Raw genomic sequence first — 18,586 nt, 5'->3', positions numbered from 1 at the left:
CATTATAGCACTCACTGCTCTAAAAATACCTTGAGCTCTACCTATTCAAGCCTCCTTTCCCCTAAACCTTGGAACCACTAATCCTTTTTACTGTCTTTATACTTTTGTTTTTCCAGATTGTCATATAGTTGGAAATTATATAGAATACAGCCTTTTCAGATTGGACTCTTTCACTTGGTAATATGCATTTAAGTTTCCTTCATATATTTTCATGACTTGACTACTCATTTTTTTAAAAAAGCCCTGAATAATATTACATTTCTGAACGTACCACAGTTTATTTCCCTATTCACTTACTGAAGCACATCTTGATTGCTTCTAAATTTTGGCAATTATTAACAAAGCTGCAATTAACATTTAAGTGCAGATTTCTGTGTGAATATACATTTTCAATTCATTTGCATTAACAGCAAGGAGTACAACTGATGGGTCACATGGTAAGAATATCTTTAGTTTTGTAAGAAAACTAAACTTTCAAAAGTTAGTTTTCCAAAGTATCTCCCAAAGTGGTTGCACACGTTTTCATTTCTACCAGTAATGAATGTTAGTTCCAGTTGATCCACATCCTCACCAGTATTTGCTGTTGTCAGTGTTTTGGATTTTGGCCATTCTAATAGGTGTGTAGTGGTATCTCATTATTGTTTAACTAGAGGCCCAATGCACGAAAATTCGTGCAAAAGTAGGCCTTCCTTCCCCCGACTGCCGGCACCAGCTTCCCTCTGGCACCAGGGACCTGGGCTGCTTCCCTCCAGCCCCAGCTTCGTCAGGAAGGATGTCCAGAATGACGTCCGGAAGACGTCTGGTCTAATTAGCATATTACCCTTTTATTATTACAGATTTGCAGTTCCCTAATGGCATATGATGTTGAGCATCTTTTCAGATGCAATGCCTATTTTAAAGACATCTGCATGTCTTTTTTGGTGAAGTGTCTGTTCAGGTCTTTTGCTCATTTCTAAAATTGAGTTGTTTGTTTTCTTACTGTTGAGTTTTAAGAGTTCTTTGTAAATTGTGGATAACAGTTCTTTATCAGCTATGTCTTTAATAAATATTTTCTCCCAGTCTGTGGCTAATCTTCTCATTCTCTATAGAATGTCTTTTGCAAAGCAGAAATTTTTAATTTTAATGAAGTCCAGCTTATAAATTCTCTCTTTTATGAATCATTGCACTATATGAAAAAGTCACTGCCATACCTACTTCATTTAGATTTTCTCCTATGCTATCTTCTGAGTTTAATAGTTTGTGTTTTATACTTAGGCCTGTGATCCATTTGAGTTAATTGTTGTGAAGGATGTAGGTCTGTGTCTAGGTTTGTTTTTTGCATGTGGATGTCCATTTGTTGAAAAGACTATATTTGATCCAATGTATTGTCCTTGCTCCTTTGTCAAAGATCAATTGACTATATTTATGTAGGTCTATTTCTGGGCTCTCTATTCTGTTCCATTGATTTATTTGTCTATTACCACACTGTCTTGATTACTTAGATTTATGGTAAGTCTTGAAGTCAGGAAGCATTAGTTCTCCGACTTTGTTCTTCTTCTTCAATATTGTATTGATTATTGTGGTCTTTTGCCTCTCCACATAAACTTTAGAATTAGTTTATCAAAATTTACAAAATAACTTGCAGAGAGTTTGGGACTGTGTTGACTCTATAGTCAAGTTGGGAAGGAATAAAATATTGACAATATTAAGTCTTCCTATCAATGAATAAAGAGTATCTCTCCATTTATTTAGTTCTTTGGCTTATTTAAACAGAATTTTATAGTTTTTTTTCATATCTACCATGTACATATATAGATTTATATTTAAGAATTTCATTTTTGGGAAGTGCTAATGTAAATAGTATCGTGTTTTTAATTTCAAATTTCACTTGGTCATTGATGATATATAGGAAAGCAATTGACTATACTGCAACCTTGCTATCATTGCTTGCTAATTCCAGTTTTCTTTTTGTCAATTGTTAAATTTTTTACATAGATGAACATGTCATCCACAAAGATAGTTTTATTTCTCCCTTCCCAATCAGTGTACTTTTATTTTATTTTCTTATCTTATTGCATTAGCTAGGACTTCCAGTATGATTTGAAAAGGAATGGTGAGAAGGGATATCCTTGGCTTGTTCCTAATCTTAGTGGGAAAGGTTCTAATTTTTCAACAATATGTATTATATTGACTGTAGATATTTTAGTAGATATTCTTTATTAAGTTGAGGAAGTTCTCTATTCCCAGTTAGTTCATTTCTAAAGTTGAGTTGTTTGTTTTCTTACTGTTGAGTTTTTAGAGTTCTTTGTAAGTTGTGGATAACAGATCTTTATCAGATATGTCTTTAATAAATATTTTCTCCCAGTCTGTGGCCATACTTTATTTCTCCTTACAGTTCTATTAGTTTTTGTCCTATGTATTTTCACTCTGTTGTTTGGTACATATACATTAAGGATTTTATGTCTTCTTGGAAAATTGCTCCCTCTATCATTATGTAATTCCTCTTTTTATCCCTCAAAACATTCCTTCTCTGAAATCTGCTGTCTAAAACAAATACAGCTACTCCCTTTCTTTTGATTAATGTTAGCATAGTATAGCTTCTCCGTACCTTTATTTTTACTTTATATGTATCTATATACTTAAAATGAGTTTCTTGTAGACAACATATAGGTAAGTCTCATTTTTCTTAACAATTCTGACAACTTCTGTCTTTTAATAAGTGTACTTAGATAATTGATGTTTAAAGTGACTATTGATATAGTTGGATTAATTTCTACCATATTTGTTACTGTTTTCTATTCATTTTCTTTGTTCTTTATTCCTATTTTTTTCTGTCCATTGTGTATGTGTTTTTAAAATATATTTTTAATCGTTTCAGAGAAGAAGGGAGAGGGAGAGAAAGATAGAAACATCAATGATGAGAGAGAATCATTGTTTGACTGCTTCCTGAACTGAGCCGGCAACCGAGGCATGAGCCTGACTAGGAATCAAACCGTGACCTTCTGGTTCATAGGTCGACGCTCAACCACTGAGTCATGCCAGTTGGGCTGCCCATTGTGGTTTTAAGTGAGCATTTTACATGATTCCATTTTGTCTCCTTTCTTAGCATATCAGTTCTATTTGTTGTTGTTGTGGTTTTTAAGTGGCTGCCCTGGGGTTTGCAATGTGCACTTACAATTAATCCAAATCCATTTTCAAATAACAGTATACTGTACCTCTTCATGGGTAGTTCCGTACCTTATAATAACAAATAATCCTAATTCAACCCTCCCCTCTCTTATAAAATGGCTGTTATTAATTTCACTTATATAGAAGTATACATATTTAAATATATCATTGATATTATTTTGAACAATTTTTTATCAGGTCAATGAAGACTAAGAATGTTATAAAAAATAAGAAAAGTAAAAGTTTTTATTTTATTTTCACTTATTTTTACTCCACCAATGCTCTTTCCTTTTTTTTTTTTTTTAAATGTTTTTATTGATTTTTAGAGAGAGAGGAAGGGAGAGGAGAAGAGAGATAGAAACATCAATGAAGACATAAATTGGCTGCCTCCTGCGTGCCCCCTACTGGGGAGCGAGTCCATAAGCCAGGCATATGCTCTGACTGGGAATCCAACCAGTGACCTCTTAGCGCATGGGTTGACACTGAACCACTGAGCCATGCCGTTTGGATTGCTCTTCCTTTCTTTATGCAAACCTGAGTTTCTGACCTATATAATTTTCTTTCCCTCTCAAGGACTTTTAAAATAATTTCTTGCAGGCTTACTGGCAACAATTTTTGTTTGTCTTAGAAAGTCTTCATTTCTCCTTTATTTTTGAAGGAGAATTTTGTAGGGCTTTAGAATTCTAGGTTGGTGTTTACTAATCTTAACATTTTAAAAATGTCATTGCAACTTAGAAGACTTGACTTGAGGTGGTGAACAAACAACACAATATGCAGATGATTTCTTATAGAATTGTACACTTGAAACCTATATAATTTTATTAACCAGTATTACCCCAATAAATTTAATGAAAAAAATAAAATAAAAATTTACTCCACTTTCTTCTTGCTTGTATGATTTCTGAGAAATTGGGTGTAATTCTTATCTTTGTTCCTAAATAGGTAAGATATTTTTCCCTCTGGATTCTTTCAAGATTTTTTCTTTGTTTTTAATTTTCTGCATTTGAATATGATATACCTAGGTAGAGGGTTTTTGGTTTTTTTTGTTTTGTCTTGTTTTCACCCCCCTCCCCTTAATTTATCTTCTTGGTATTCTGAGCTTCCCGAATCTGTGGTTTGATATCTAACATTAATTAGGGAGAAATTATCAGTCATTATTGCTTCAAATATTTTCTGTTTCTTTCTCTCTCTCTCTTTTTTTCCTTCTGGTATTCCCAGTGTGAGTATGAGTAGTTGTCCCATATTTCCTGGATATCCTGTTCTTTTTTCCCCCCAGTCTTTTTTTTCTCCTTGGCTTGCAATTTTGGAAGTTTATTTTGACATATCTTCAAGCTCAGAGAATCTTTCCTCAGCTGTGTTCAGTCTACTAGTGAGCCCATTAAAAACACTCTTTTGTTACAGTGTTTTTTAATCTCTACCATCTCTTTTTTATTCTTCTTTGGATTTTCATCCCTCTGCTTACATTTCCCATCTGTTCTCACATTTATTTACTTTATCCATTACAGCCCTTACAATATTAATCATAGTTGTTTTAAATTTCTAGTTCTGATAAGTACAACATTCCTGTCATAGCTCAGTCTGGTTCTAATGCTTGTGCTGTCTATTCAAACTGTATTAATTAATTAATTTATTTTTTTTGCTTTTTAGTATTCCTTGTAATTTTTTGTTGAAAACTAACACGGTGTACTGGTATTCTGGTAATGGGCCTTTAGTGGTGTAGTGGGGTGGGGGTGGGGGGATGTTCTTTAATCTTATGATCGCGTCTCAGTCTTTTAGTGAGCCTATGCCACTGAGCTCTGAATTTCACGAGCGCATCTTGGTTACCTCCTTAAGGTTGAGGATGGAGAGAGGTGGCTGGAATTGGGTATTTTCCTTCTCCCACGTGGAAGGCTAGGGGTAGGTATTTCTCTTCCCTCAGGTCATTCGGACTCTGATAAAATCTCAATCGTTTATGCTCTGATAAAGTAGTTTCTCTCTTGAGGACAGACTTATGAAGAAAGACAATTCTGGAGTATTTTCCCATCCATCTGCAGGAAGCACAAAGGTGTGTGTGTGTGTGTGTGTGTGTGTGTGTGTGTGTGTGTGTGTGTGTGTGTGTGTGTGACGGGGGAGGTTCTCTGATCTTCACTAAGAACCTGGGAGAGCTCTTGCAGGTACAATTCACACAAGTGTGTGCACATGGGGAGCAGCTCCCCTATAACTGGGCCCCTCCCACTGGAGAGGACCACACTGATCCTTCAGCAGTTTAAGTTCTCCCACCCTGGCATTGGTTCCCAGGGAGGTTTCTGCTCTCTACTCATAGGTGTGTTTGTTGTTGTTGTTCCAGAACGTTGTGAGTCTCTGTATCCACCTGTCTGTCTCTCCAGTTTTAGGTGCAGCACATTGCCTTTGATCTCACTTCTGACAGGTATAAGAAGGACTGTTGATTTTTCCATTTGTTTAGCCCTTTACCTGTCACTAGAATGGAGTGACAACTTCCGGCCTCTTCACATGCCTGACAAACACCGGGAAGTCCTTCTTATACTTTTAAAGCATTTGCCTTTATTGATGTCTGCACTGTAGAATTATTTACTCTGAGAGGCAGCCTCCCAAATACCATGTTGTTCATTTTATTTATTTTTATAGAGAGCATAGTAAATAGCGATTACAGGCTAATAAGCTATTAATATTGGAAGTGATCTTAGAAACCACCTAGGTCAACTCTTAGTTTTGTAGGTGAAAAATTAATGAGGGCTAGAAAAAGCTCAAGGTCATTCAATGTAGAGCCCAATCTCTTGGTTGGTCTTGTGCTTTGTAAACTATACTCCACGTCTCTCAGTTTTTAAGTTGCTTTATTTGCCAGTCTTTCTACTTGGACTTCATGTTCACACGGTCCACTGTTTTATGTAAAAGTCTGATTTAATCTCAGAGAAATGTCTGATTAAAAACAGTTTGTTTTTGCAGACTCGACTGTTTGATTACTTAATGCTCATTTCCCACCTCCACCCCAGTGTGGAGCAGCACCCAGCCTGTCTCTCATGTCTCAGGACGGTGACCCCGTCCTCCAGGCAGATACTGTTTCCTCCTAGAGGTCCTACTTTCTTTCCAATGTGTAGCTTAGGAATGAACATGTGGCCAATTTAGGGCACTGGGACATAGGGGAAGAGGTTTGTGGAAAAGGTCTCCTTATTCCTGGAGGTAAAAACAAGAACGACTGGTTGCTACATCTGAGCGTGAGGCCCAGAACTTCTGCTGGCCTTTTGGGGTGTAAGGAGAGCTAGCCAGAGGGCAAAGGTGACCCCTGAAGAAGGTGGGACAGGGAGATGAAAAGAACCCAGCTCCGTAAGGACATCATTAAGCTAGATTTCCTGTTATGTCAGATACTGAATTGCCTTATTGTTTAAACCAGTTTATATGGAGGTTTTTTGTAGTTTGCAGCCAGTTCGCCTAGTGAAACAATTATCAAATGTATATTATCTTACTTTCAAATTTATCTTCAATACATACTTTTGTTAAATTTACTGTAAACCTAATGCCTAAATATAGTGACTGGTCCACAATAGGGCTATTTTCAGAGAATTCTAAGCACTAATTTTTATGCTTACAAATCACGGCCATAGTTCTCTGCTCTTCCACGTCCAGATGGTCCAATCTGAAGACCCACTGTCCCCAAATCAACCTGCCAATTTTGGACTGTTCAGGAGAATATTTTAAAATCTGAATTATATGGCCTTAAAAAAATACATATTCCCACCATACCCTGTTATCTTATGTTTGCTGCTTTACAAAGTTATATAACTTGCTGGACCCTTGAAATATCTGTATCTTGGACCTTAGTAAACTGCTTTTCTCAGAGATGCTTTTAAAATACACACACTCGATCCTAATGCCCTTCACTCCAACAAGTTACCACAGTGATGGGTAAGTGATGGGTTCAGCCCTGAGTGCACATGAGAATCAAAGGAGAGTTTCAAGTCCTGAAGCCCACACCTTTGATGAAGTAAGTCAGAACCCTGGGAATGGGAACCAGGCACCAGGACTTTAAATTTAAAACCATTTTTTAATTTTAAAATAATATAACAATTTCAAAAAAAGTTGCAAAAGTAGTATAAGTATTTCCTGGATTTCACCCATCCAGGTTTTCCATAGGACCTTTATATTCTCTTCTCCCCTCTCTCTATATCTCTCTAAATATACATATTTATACTTCTCTCTATAAATGCATATTTTTTCTGAAATATTTGAAAGTAAGTTTGAGGACACAACTCCCCTCTACCTCAAAACATTCTCATGTGTATTTCAGTGCACATTCCCAAAAAACAAGAACATTCTCTTACATAATCATAGTACTATTATCAACATCAAGAAATCCACAGTGATATAACTACATTATATAATCCACCAACCTCATTCAGATTTCTCCAAATGTCCCACTGATGTCATTTTCTGGCCCAGTGTCTAGTCTAGGATCCAATTCAACATCACCATTGCATTTAGTTATCATGTCTCTTTAGTCTCCTTTAATACGAAATGTTTCTTCATATTTTTTTTATGACCTGGAAAAATTTAAATAACAAATTTGTTACTTTTTTATTTACAACATTTTTTAAAGTTACATTTTACACTTAATATTATTTTGTATAAGTTTCAGGAGTGCAGCATGGTGGTTAGATGATCATATACTTTAAAAATATTCCCCTTAATATTTCCAGTACCCACCTGGCACCATGCACAATTATTACAAAATTATCGACTGTATTTCCCATGCTGTACTTTATATTCCCATGACTATTTTGTAACTACCAACAGATTCGTCAATTTGGGTTTTTCATACATTTTCTTATGATTCAATTCAGGTTCTACATTTTTGGCAGAAATACCCCCAAGTGATACTGTGTCCTCAGTGCATGATTACCAGGAGGCAAATGACAGGTGTCATATTTTTTAAGTTTCCCCATGTGATTTCAACATGGGGGAACTTAAAAAATAAAGACTCCTCAGCTTGAAATATAAAGATCTGCATATATTTGGCCAACTCATTTAATTTTTAAGCTGAGTAGCCTTTTAATAGGTGGGACCAGAAAGCAACCAGGAAAGAATTTTTACCTCTGCAAGGGGCAAGTCAAACCAACAAGTCAAGTGGTGATGTCAAAATGCGGGGAAGGTTGGTGACAAGACTGAAGGAGAGATAAGGGATGAAGGAGTAATGACCTGTCTTCATTTTCTATCCAACTTAAGTCTGGTCCTTAAACTGGATACATTACATTCTCAAAGGTGCTGAAGTACATTTGGGTCCTTCTCTCAATCATCCAGTCCTTCCACAGTTATAAAGCCCCTTCCCTCCTGTGTGCCCATAGACTGTGTTCTTTTCAGGTTGTACTTATCATACATTCTCTTGTATTTGACGTACTTACCTATGATAAGTACAACTAGTGCACAGCTTTCCAGGGTATGAAAATTTCATTTTACTAAAATTTTACCCCCTATACCATATAGATCAGTGGTTCTCAACCTTCCTAATGCTGCGACCCTTTAATACAGTTCCTCATGTTGTGGTGACCCCCAACCATAAAATTATTTTCATTGCTACTTCATAACTGTAATGTTGCTACTGTTATGAATCGTAATGTAAATATCTGATATGCAGGGTGTATTTTCATTGTTACAAATTGAACATAATTAAAGCATAGTGATTAATCACAAAAACAATATGTAATTATATATGTGTTTTCTGATGGTCTTAGGTGACCCCTGTGAAAGGGTCGTTTGACCCCCAAAGGGGTCATTACCCACAGGTTGAGAACCGCTGATATAGATGATTGTTAGATTATTAGACATTCAATAACTGCTTGTTAAGATAGATTACAAGAGTTGCTAGCTCATATTTTCTTTTCTTTTTCATTTAAACAAGAAGTTTATTTAAACAACAGAACACTTGACTTGAAGGGAAAACTGTCTAGGATTCATTTCTTGTAGAGTAATTTATCCTATTTACATACAGATTGTTCTGCATTAAATAGCTACATACAAAAAAGTTATAACATTTTCCAGGGATTCACAATGATAAATGAAAAATATTAAAATTCTCTAATCAAATATAGTACACAAGGATTTTATTATTATTATTATTATTGTTAAACTCTGAGTGCAAAATAACTTACTGGAATCTATATATATAAAAGCCTAAGCTACCAAACAAGCAGTCGACCGGTCGCTATCACACGCACTGACCACCAGGGGGCAGATGCTCAATGCAGGAGCTGCCCCCTGGTGGTCAGTGCACTCCCACAGCAGGAGTGCCGCTCAGCTGACCATTGGGTGCCAGACGCTGGGCTCAATGCTGGCAAGTGCAGCTGTGGCGGCACGAGCCTCTCCCGCCTCCACGGCAGTGGTACTGAGTGGTGGTGGCAGGTGCAGCAGGGCAAGATGAGCAGGAGCAGCGTGGCACCTGGCCTGGGCTTGGGCTCCTCCGGGCCGCCTGCCGCTTCACGCACTACTACTTCCCTTGGGGGATATTGGACTGCTGGTTTCGGCCTGATCCCCAACCTGGCCTGCGGGGATCAGGCTGAAACCGGCAGTCCAACATCCTCCGAGGGGTCCTGGATTGCGAGAGGGTACAGGCCAGGCTGAGGGACTGCACCAGTGCATGAATCTATGCACCGGGCCTCTAGTATAAAGATAAAAGTTGAATGAGCAAGCCACTAGTGGATAAAGGGGTATTTTCACAGAAGCAGTATTTTCCCCATCCCATCTCCATATGATGTTGATCAATACGTACCATTGGTCATTTGGGAAAAAAACAATTCACTTGTGCACATACATGAGTTATTTTATTTATAGTAAAAGAATGAGGAGGGAGAAAATGAAAGAATAGAGAAAACTGTACTGTTGTTGTCAGGATGTGATGAAACTAAATTGTAATTTTTTAATTGAGAATGTCTTCTTGGTTAGTAGGAACAAAGTTCTGGAGTAAAATAGCAGGTTCCCTTTTTACTGGACACCTCCTGCCTGCTGCTGGAACACACCAATTGTATCTCCAGCCTCCATTCCCACCTGTGCAGTGTCTTTGCTTCATGGTTTGCCTACCTGCCCATTTGGAATCTGATCTGCTTCACTGACAATTCACAATAGGTTTTCATTAGTTTATTAAGTAGTGTAACCCTCTTAATCTCAAACTGTGCCACAAAAACATCTGCCCTACCACCTAAAATGCCTAGCTGCAGGCATTCGTGGTACGCCCTACCCCTTGCCTGGATTCATATCAAGAACTGAGGGTTACAAATAGTGTCCAAGGATAAGTAACTAGAGGCAGGAACAAGGAGAGATGAGAGTCTTCTCTTCCAGTGATTGTTTCCTGTCTGCACCTTCCCACTGAGATGACAATGATCTTTGTTCCCATTGTCTAAACAGGTTGGATGGCTCTCTGTGGCTTCCATATCACAGGACTTGATTATAAAGCAAATTATGTCTCTATATTGCCCCGGAGCCCAGGAGAGGCAAGTTTGGTTCACACATATTTTTGTGACAAGCAAAGCTTTTCACAACCTCCCATCCTCCCCCCAAAAGCCCCCAAACCCACAAAACACCCCAGCACCCATTTTGCCTTCAGTCAGGTCATGTGCTCTCTGGTTAGTCCCAGTTGCCACCACACCACATCTCAGTGGGAAGGTGCAGACAGGAAACAATCACTGGAAGAGAAGACTCTGACCTCTCCTTGTTCCTGCCTCTAGTTACTTATCCTTGGACTCTATTTATAACCCTCAGTTCTTGATATGAACCCAGGCAAAGGGTAGGACGTTCCATGAATGCCTGCAGCTAGGCTTCTCGACTGTCTCCATGTTAATTTGAAGGTGGTAGGGCAGATGTTTTTGTGGTACAGTTTGAGATTAAGAGGGTTACACTACTTAATAAACTAATGGAAACCTATTGTGAATTGTCAGTGAAGCAGATCAGATTCCAAATGGGCAAGTAGGCAAACAATGAAGCAAAGACACTGCACAGGTGGGAATGGAGGCAGGAGATACAATTGGTGTGTTCCAGCAGCGGACAGGAGGTGTCCACTCAAAAGGGAACCTGCTATTTTATATACGCACTTGACACATTGCATTCCTTCTTGGTCCTGAAGACACGTGACTCCCCCCTTGGCTCTCAGGCTTCAGCCCTCTCAGCACCTCCAGGAGTCAGAGTTTGGTCTTCTCTCCCCTGGAAACCGCAGACCCCTCTTCTCCCCTATCCTAGAGCCTGAAAGACCTTTTTGTCTCCAGGGAAGCATTCTTCCTTTAAGTCACCCTGGTTCTTCCTACACTTCATTCTCATTCTTCCACCTAACCCCACGGACCACCATCATCTACCGCTTCTGCATTTCTGCATATTGTTGCCTCCTTTTGTTTTCCATCCTATCACATTTATGTCCCAAGGCCGTGGGGTCTAATGCTGCCTTTCTCTTTGAATGGGAGGAAAATAATATAGTCAGAAAGACCAGGAGACAAAATTGTTTATATTTCAAAATGCTTTTCCACTATCCATCTATAGTTCACTTAGTGCAGGTTCCTATGCTGTAGGGTAACAATAAGTGAGTTATTTTTGTCTCCTACCTGAACTTGTCTACCGTCACATCATTACATCTAATGAGTCAAATGCACAAGCAGTTTTAAAAGATACAATATTTTGAAAATACAGTCAATCCTTGCACAACACGGGAATTAAAGGTGCTGACCCTGCCCTGCCCCAGTAAAAAATCTGCATATAACGTTTGACTCTACAGTTGGCCTTTTGCATCTGCAATTCAACCAACTGCAGACCTGAAACAGTATTTTGAGACTTTCCGTTTAGCTATCTCAAACCAAGGTCACCCTTCAAATCCCTGGTCAGCAAAAACTAAGCCTTATCTGCCAAAGGCTAAAAAGAATGGATGCGTGCAAAAAGGGAAAGCTTACCAGATTTTAAATGTACCGCTGACAAATGAACATGGATTGAACGGCACAGGTCAACATATAGGCGGATTTTTTAAATACGTACAGTCAGTCCTTCCTATCTGCAGTCTTGCAGCTGGGGATTCAACCAAACACTGAGGGAGAATGCCACTTTCACAGTCCCAGCCCTGGGTTCCCAGCCTCAGACTCCCAACCTTGAATGGAAAAGAGCATTTTTGCATTCCCAACCACAGATTCCAAACCGAACCTTGAAATGTCCATCTTTTATTCTTTAAAGCCTTGGCCTCTCCCATCAAGCCCTTCTGTGGCTGAGAAATCGGGGGGTTAGGAGACCCACCTGAGCTTCCTCTTTCTTGCTGCCTTTTTGGGCCCCTTAAAGTTGGAGTATATGGGAAGAGGAAGACATAATGGTGGAAATCTGTTCTAACTGTACTAGGATTAGTATTCTTTGGTCATAATCTGGTATTGGCATTCTCTGGATGTGTCAGATGCATAATTCCAGACTCTTAGGATGTGACCTTCCTTTGACCCAACCCCCCAACACTATTCTGAAGAGTTTCTCCCCTATGGTTCTTTGACTTGGGTGAAGATGCCTCCTTGACTGGCCACTGTCATTCCCCCAGATGCCTCCTGGATCCAAGGCAGCCCACATGTTGAGCCACCTTGGCCCTTCACACCATCCTTGAAATGGTCCACTCAGCTCCCTTCTGAAGGATCTACTCAGGCCCATGGCAAATACTTCTGAACTGGTGCCCATCCAAAACAACTATTTTGTTGTTTTTCAGCAATTTCAGCCACACAGTGTCTTCCCTCTAAATTTTCAAGTGTAAGTCTCTATGTCCTTGAATCTCTATGGGACTCACATAAAGTTCTCACATAAAGGTCTCATGAAATCTCTCATTTGACTTGGGGTAGGAGGGTAACACCCCCATCTGCACCCCCATGGAGAGGGGTGTCCTTAATACCAACAACCCCTCTAAGAAAATGCAAACTTCCAGATTTCCAACTTCCCAATCAATGCTAAACATTCAATTACAAAGTATAGATAGATATCTTGTAGTAACTGGATTACAGCTACATGACATTGATTGATACTTTTCCAAATGGATTATTAAGTGAAAAACACTGATCAGTAGTTTTTTATTCAACATGTGTATCAGTAGGAGTGCTTTTGGATGTAATCAGTGATGTGCTGGGACATGTTTAACAATCAGATTTCCAGTGAAGGAAAAATCTCCAGTTCACCGGATTGTAGTCAATTTCCAAGTTATACATGGTTTTGTCATGGTTAATCTCAGGCTAACAAGGTAACACCACTGAAGACACTTGGGAAGAGATGGACAGTGTCAGCTCTAGTGAGCCCATATGAGCTGGCTCCAGCACTTACTGGTAACAAATCAAACTGGCTTACATAATAAGGGCAGATACTGGTTTACATTACAGGAAATCTGGAGTAGGGTGAGATTTAGGGCTTTCTTATCTATTGGTTCATGGAACTCATAAAAGATCCAAGTTCTTTCTGGCTCTCTGTGCTGCTGGTGTGACTCTGAGGTTATTAATTTTAATAGAGTCAACTCACTCTGAATCTTTTCTTGGTCTGAGCTTTGAAACTTTAAAGTAACTTACATCAAAGACCTTCTAAGTAAATGTTCCCTTAGAGTCTAATTTTTATCTTCATCTCTTAGTCTCAATATAATTTTCAGGTGAAAAAAAAATTCTGTGCCGGATGATCTGCAAGGTCCTATCAGCTTTAAAAGAACCATGACCTGCTCCCCCAACTTGTTTCCACATATCCCTGTTTTTATGCATTCTTTTTCATGAGGATCGCATCTTCTCACATGGTTTTAATTATTGTTTCTACGTACTATAGATAATTCTCAAATATCTAACTTTAGTTCTAAAATATCCTCATAACTTCAGTATCTACATTTTCAAATGCCCAGTCAACATTTTTTACATAGCTATCCCAGTGGGTTTAAACTCAACCTATCTAATCCAAATAAATCACTCTTCCCTTGTCCATAGAAAATAAACAAAACAATGTAAAAGTTTTCCTGAAAGTGTCAGTTGCTGTTAAGGGCACCACTATTCTCCAAGGTATACAAATAAACTTGTCTATTGATAATAAAGGGTGGTGTTCATATAAAAATCTGATTAAAAAACGAGATGTCTGGGGGTTTACCTCACTGAGATAGGAGTGGAGAATAAAATGATAAAATGGTTCGTGATAGTAGGGTGGTGGAGAAGAGTAGAGTACCCATGATGAGTTTAGTTTGGGACATTTTAAATTTGAAGTGTGATTGTGATGTTCAAGACAGGGTGTGGGGGGACAATTATACTTGTTGGTCTGGTACTTAGGAGAGAGGTCCAGCCTGCAGAGAAAGGTGGACTTGGTGATATTGACATGGGTGAGCACACCCAGGCAGAGCAGGCAGGATAAGAAAAGGAGAGGAGCTGGGCTAGAGCCTGGAGTATGACATTAAAGGGAAGGCAAGAGGGGGTGGGGGGTGGAATCCTGAAAATTCAACTGAAAAGAAGCAAAGAGGTAACTTTTATATTTGAATTAGGCCATATCCTTTTCCTCCTTTCTCAAAAATTAGCAGAAAATGTAGTTTAAGTGGTTAATTTTAGGTCCTGATTGAGGCATTTAAGTCTTTGAAAGCATCCATCATTGTGCCACACTTCAATTCAAGAAATCTTTACTAAATACCTCCTAAGGGTAGGTGTGACCGTCTCCAAGACTTCCGAGCCATCCAGCATGTTCCCTGTGCCATATGGCACCCCGGTGAAATGTCCTAATCTGCCTCTAAGAGCTTCTGCCCTTCCTCTCTATCACTGGACCACACATCACTCTTCTTCAGTCAAGCTCATTTCTCTGCTTCTATTGAGTCCATTACAGAATTCTCTCCACATTATCAAATCATGGTCGTCCTTCAAGCCCCAACTCAGAACTTTCTCCTTGTGCCTTTCCTAAAATCCTAGGTGTTCACTGTTATTCATCGTCTTTGAACATTCAGAGTTTACAGCCTGTCACAGAACTTTGCTGTGTGTTGTTCATCCTTTCCTGTTGTAAGGCCTGACTCTCCACTGGACTGTAAACTCCAAAGAAGCTCATAGCAGGAGCTCCCTAAACTCTGAGTGACTCAGTATCCCCTGACTAAGTGGCCTGAGGGAGGTCTGAAGTTCAGAGTCATGTTCATGCAATATAATAGCAAAGGATCCTAAGGGCTCTTCTTAAAAACCTCATCATATTCTCCACCTACGCTAAGCAATGCTCTCCGGCATAGTCACAAAAGTCTCTTCTTCCATTATGGACAAACGTGCTCCATTTGGGATGGTCCAGTGACCCTGCGTACTCTCCCACTCTCTCCTCCTCCCACCCTCCAACATGCTGGGCCTATATCACCTATGATTAAATAGACAACCAAGTGTTGTCTATTTAAAATGACAAGATGGAGGAAAGGTGAGGAGGAAATGGGATGGTTTGGATACTTTTTTCATGTAGAGAAATGTGACAGTATATTAACTTATCCACTCTGCGTCTAACTTCTGAAAAAGATTTCAGTGGGAAAAGAAATGGGATTGCAACCCCTCTCATCTTTCACACATTCAGCACTGAACGTGTGTGTGTGTGTGTGTGTGTGTATGCGTGTGTGTGTTTCCTGTCTAAATTAACAGTGAACAAGGAAGGATTCCAAAGCTGTTGGTGTCATGATGCCAAAATATCCAGATGAAGAATTTAATCAATTGTGCAGATGTTCCAAATATATAATGCCAAACACCCCAATCTGTGGAACATCCAGTGACAGTTTTTTCATTTTGCTCTTGATACCTTGGCAGGGCACAGCTGCAGCCGGTTGGCCGAGCTTAAGAGCCAAAACCACATTTGCTCTCCGAAGTTGTTAGGTGGACACTCTGGAAAGGGTTTTCTGTGTCCTAAAGATTTGCGTTGTCTTTTCCTAGGGTACTCTTCAGGCAGGGATTATATTTCTGACTTTTATTACTTATTTAGTCAGAAGAGAGAAAAAAGATAGACAAAGCTTCAGAAATTGCTACAGAAATAAACAAACATTGTGTTCTCAAAAACCAATGGTATATATCAGGTCAAAAAATTTAAAAGAGAATAAAATAGTCCTAAGGGAAAAAATGTACAGGCTATTATGAATTAAGTTTTCTCACATCAGCATACTGAGTGTTAATAACACCACCTCTCTAAGCGCTGATCTGTTTCAGCAATGCTCTAATTTGGCTTTAACTGTCCAGGTCCTCAAATATCTAACAGGTCACTCTTGCTCCTACGAGAGCAACTCAACACCAGAGCTTCATTTGGAATTTTGTGTCCAGCTAATCCCACCCAGTTCACATGCTGGGTCACTGCCCAGACTGAAAGCCCTGTGGTCATCTGTCTCCTTCCTTCCTCACCCCTGTCTGCTCTTGGTTTTCTTCCTCCCGTCCCAACCTCCCAAAAGTCTCCTCCTACCTGAATCCTTGATTATATGGGGACAAGGGAGACAAAAAACAAAGGTTCTTCATGCTCACTTTTGAAACAGTGAAGGTTCTTTTTAATAATGTTACAATCTATTGTCACAATCTTTTAAAAAATATTTTATTGTCTTATGATTAGATAGACAATCAAGTGTTGTTTTTAAGACACCCATGGCTGTCTTAAGCAAGTGCCCAAATTTCCTGACAATTTTATTTTAATTTTCTTTCCAAAAATTGGGTCCTAAATCTCTAAGATGTAAAGCAAAAATTTTAAGCTATCTTTTATACCTAAAACTATCTTTGAGATTTCTAAGATGGCCCCTGAAAAATTAGCAATCCTGGTTCTTTCACCTTATAAAAAGAGGGGTGCTGGAAATAACTAGGTTTGTTTGATGAGTTGCATGGGGAGAGCTGTTGAATCAGAAGAGACAGTCAGCCATTCCTAAGTTAACTCTGTTGTAGATAAATTTTGATCAGAATTGAACGCTTTAATGGAAATCCTGGAGATTTGTCAGTATCTCCACTCTCCACATATATGTTAGCCTTCAGGGATAACACTGATCAAAACTCTAAGGCAGCAGTTCTCAACCTGTGGGTTGCGACCCCTTTGGTGGTCGAAGGACCCTTTCACGGGGGTCGCCTAAGACCATCCTGCATATCAGATATTTACATTACAATTCATAACAGTAGCAACATTATAGCTATGAAGTAGCAACGAAAATAATTTTATGGTTGGGTCACAACATGAGGAACTGTATTTAAAGGGCCAGAAGGTTGAGAACCACTGCTCTAAGAAATAGTTGTGTTGGGTTTTCCTGTACTTATGAGCCCTGCTATTAATGGTTGCCTGATGACCTGATGTTGTTAGTCAAACATAGTGTTATCAGCTATAACTTCAGTTACTGTTTCAATTTTTACTTGACTGCAACCCCACTTCTTTAATTTCAATGTAGTATCTTCTAGGTCAGTTGCTCTCAATTGAGTATGTACATCCAACTTAGTTATGGAGTTTTATAACAATACTAGAGGCCCAGTGCACAAAAATTTGTGCACTCGGGGGGGAGAGGGGTCCCTCAGCCCAGCCTGTGCCCTCTCGCAGTCTGGGACCCGCTGGCTTAGGCCTGCTCCCGGGTGGCAGAGGGCAGGCCCAATCCCTAGATGCAGACCCTGGTCGGGCTCAGAGCAGGGCTGATTGGGGAGTTGGGGCGCCGCCCCCTGTCATGCACAGAGCAGGGCGGATTGGGAGGTTGCAATGCCACCCTCAGTCACGCTCAGGGTAAGGCCAATTGGGGGGTTGGGGCACTGCCCCCTGTCACACTCAACGCAGGGTTGATGGGGAGGTTGCCGTGCTGCCCCCTGTCACGCACAGAGCAGGGCCAATCAGGAGGTTGGGGTGCTGCCTCCTGTCACTCACAGAGCAGGGCCCATCAGGGGGTTGGGGAGTTCCCCCCAGTCACGCACAGAGCAGGGCCGATCAGGGGGTTGAGGAGCTCCCCTCTGTCACTCACAGAGTAGGGCCGATAGGGGAGTTGGGGCACCGCCCCCTGTCATACACAGAGCCACAGGGTGATCAGGGGGTTTGGGCACTGCCCCCTGTCACGCTGATCCCAGTGCCGGGAGGCCTCATGGCTCTGGGGATCCCGGTGCTGGGAGGCATATTACCCTTTTACTATATAGGATAGAGGCCTGGTGCATGGGTGGGGGCCGGCTGGTTTTCCCTGAAGGGTGTCCTGGATCAGGGTGGGGGTCCCGCTTGGGTGCCTGGACAGCCTGGGTGAGGGGCTGAGGGCTGTTTTCAGGCTGGCGGGTGACTGAAGCTCCCAACCGCTCCTTTTTTTCTTTTTTTTTTTTTTATTCTGGGCAAGCTTTAGCTCTGAGGCTCGGCTCCAGCTCTGAGGCCTTGGCTGCTGAAAGCAGGTATCTGGTTTGTTTGGGTTCTATAATCAAAACACTGTTTCAACTCCAGCTCTGAGATCCCGGCTGGCTGAAAGCAGGTTTCTGGAGTTTGTTTAGATTCTATATTTGTAACAATGTTTCAAATG

The sequence above is a fragment of the Myotis daubentonii genome, chromosome 2 (assembly GCF_963259705.1).
Source record: "Myotis daubentonii chromosome 2, mMyoDau2.1, whole genome shotgun sequence".
Lineage (NCBI taxonomy): Eukaryota > Metazoa > Chordata > Mammalia > Chiroptera > Vespertilionidae > Myotis > Myotis daubentonii.
This window is presented reverse-complemented; position numbering follows the sequence as displayed.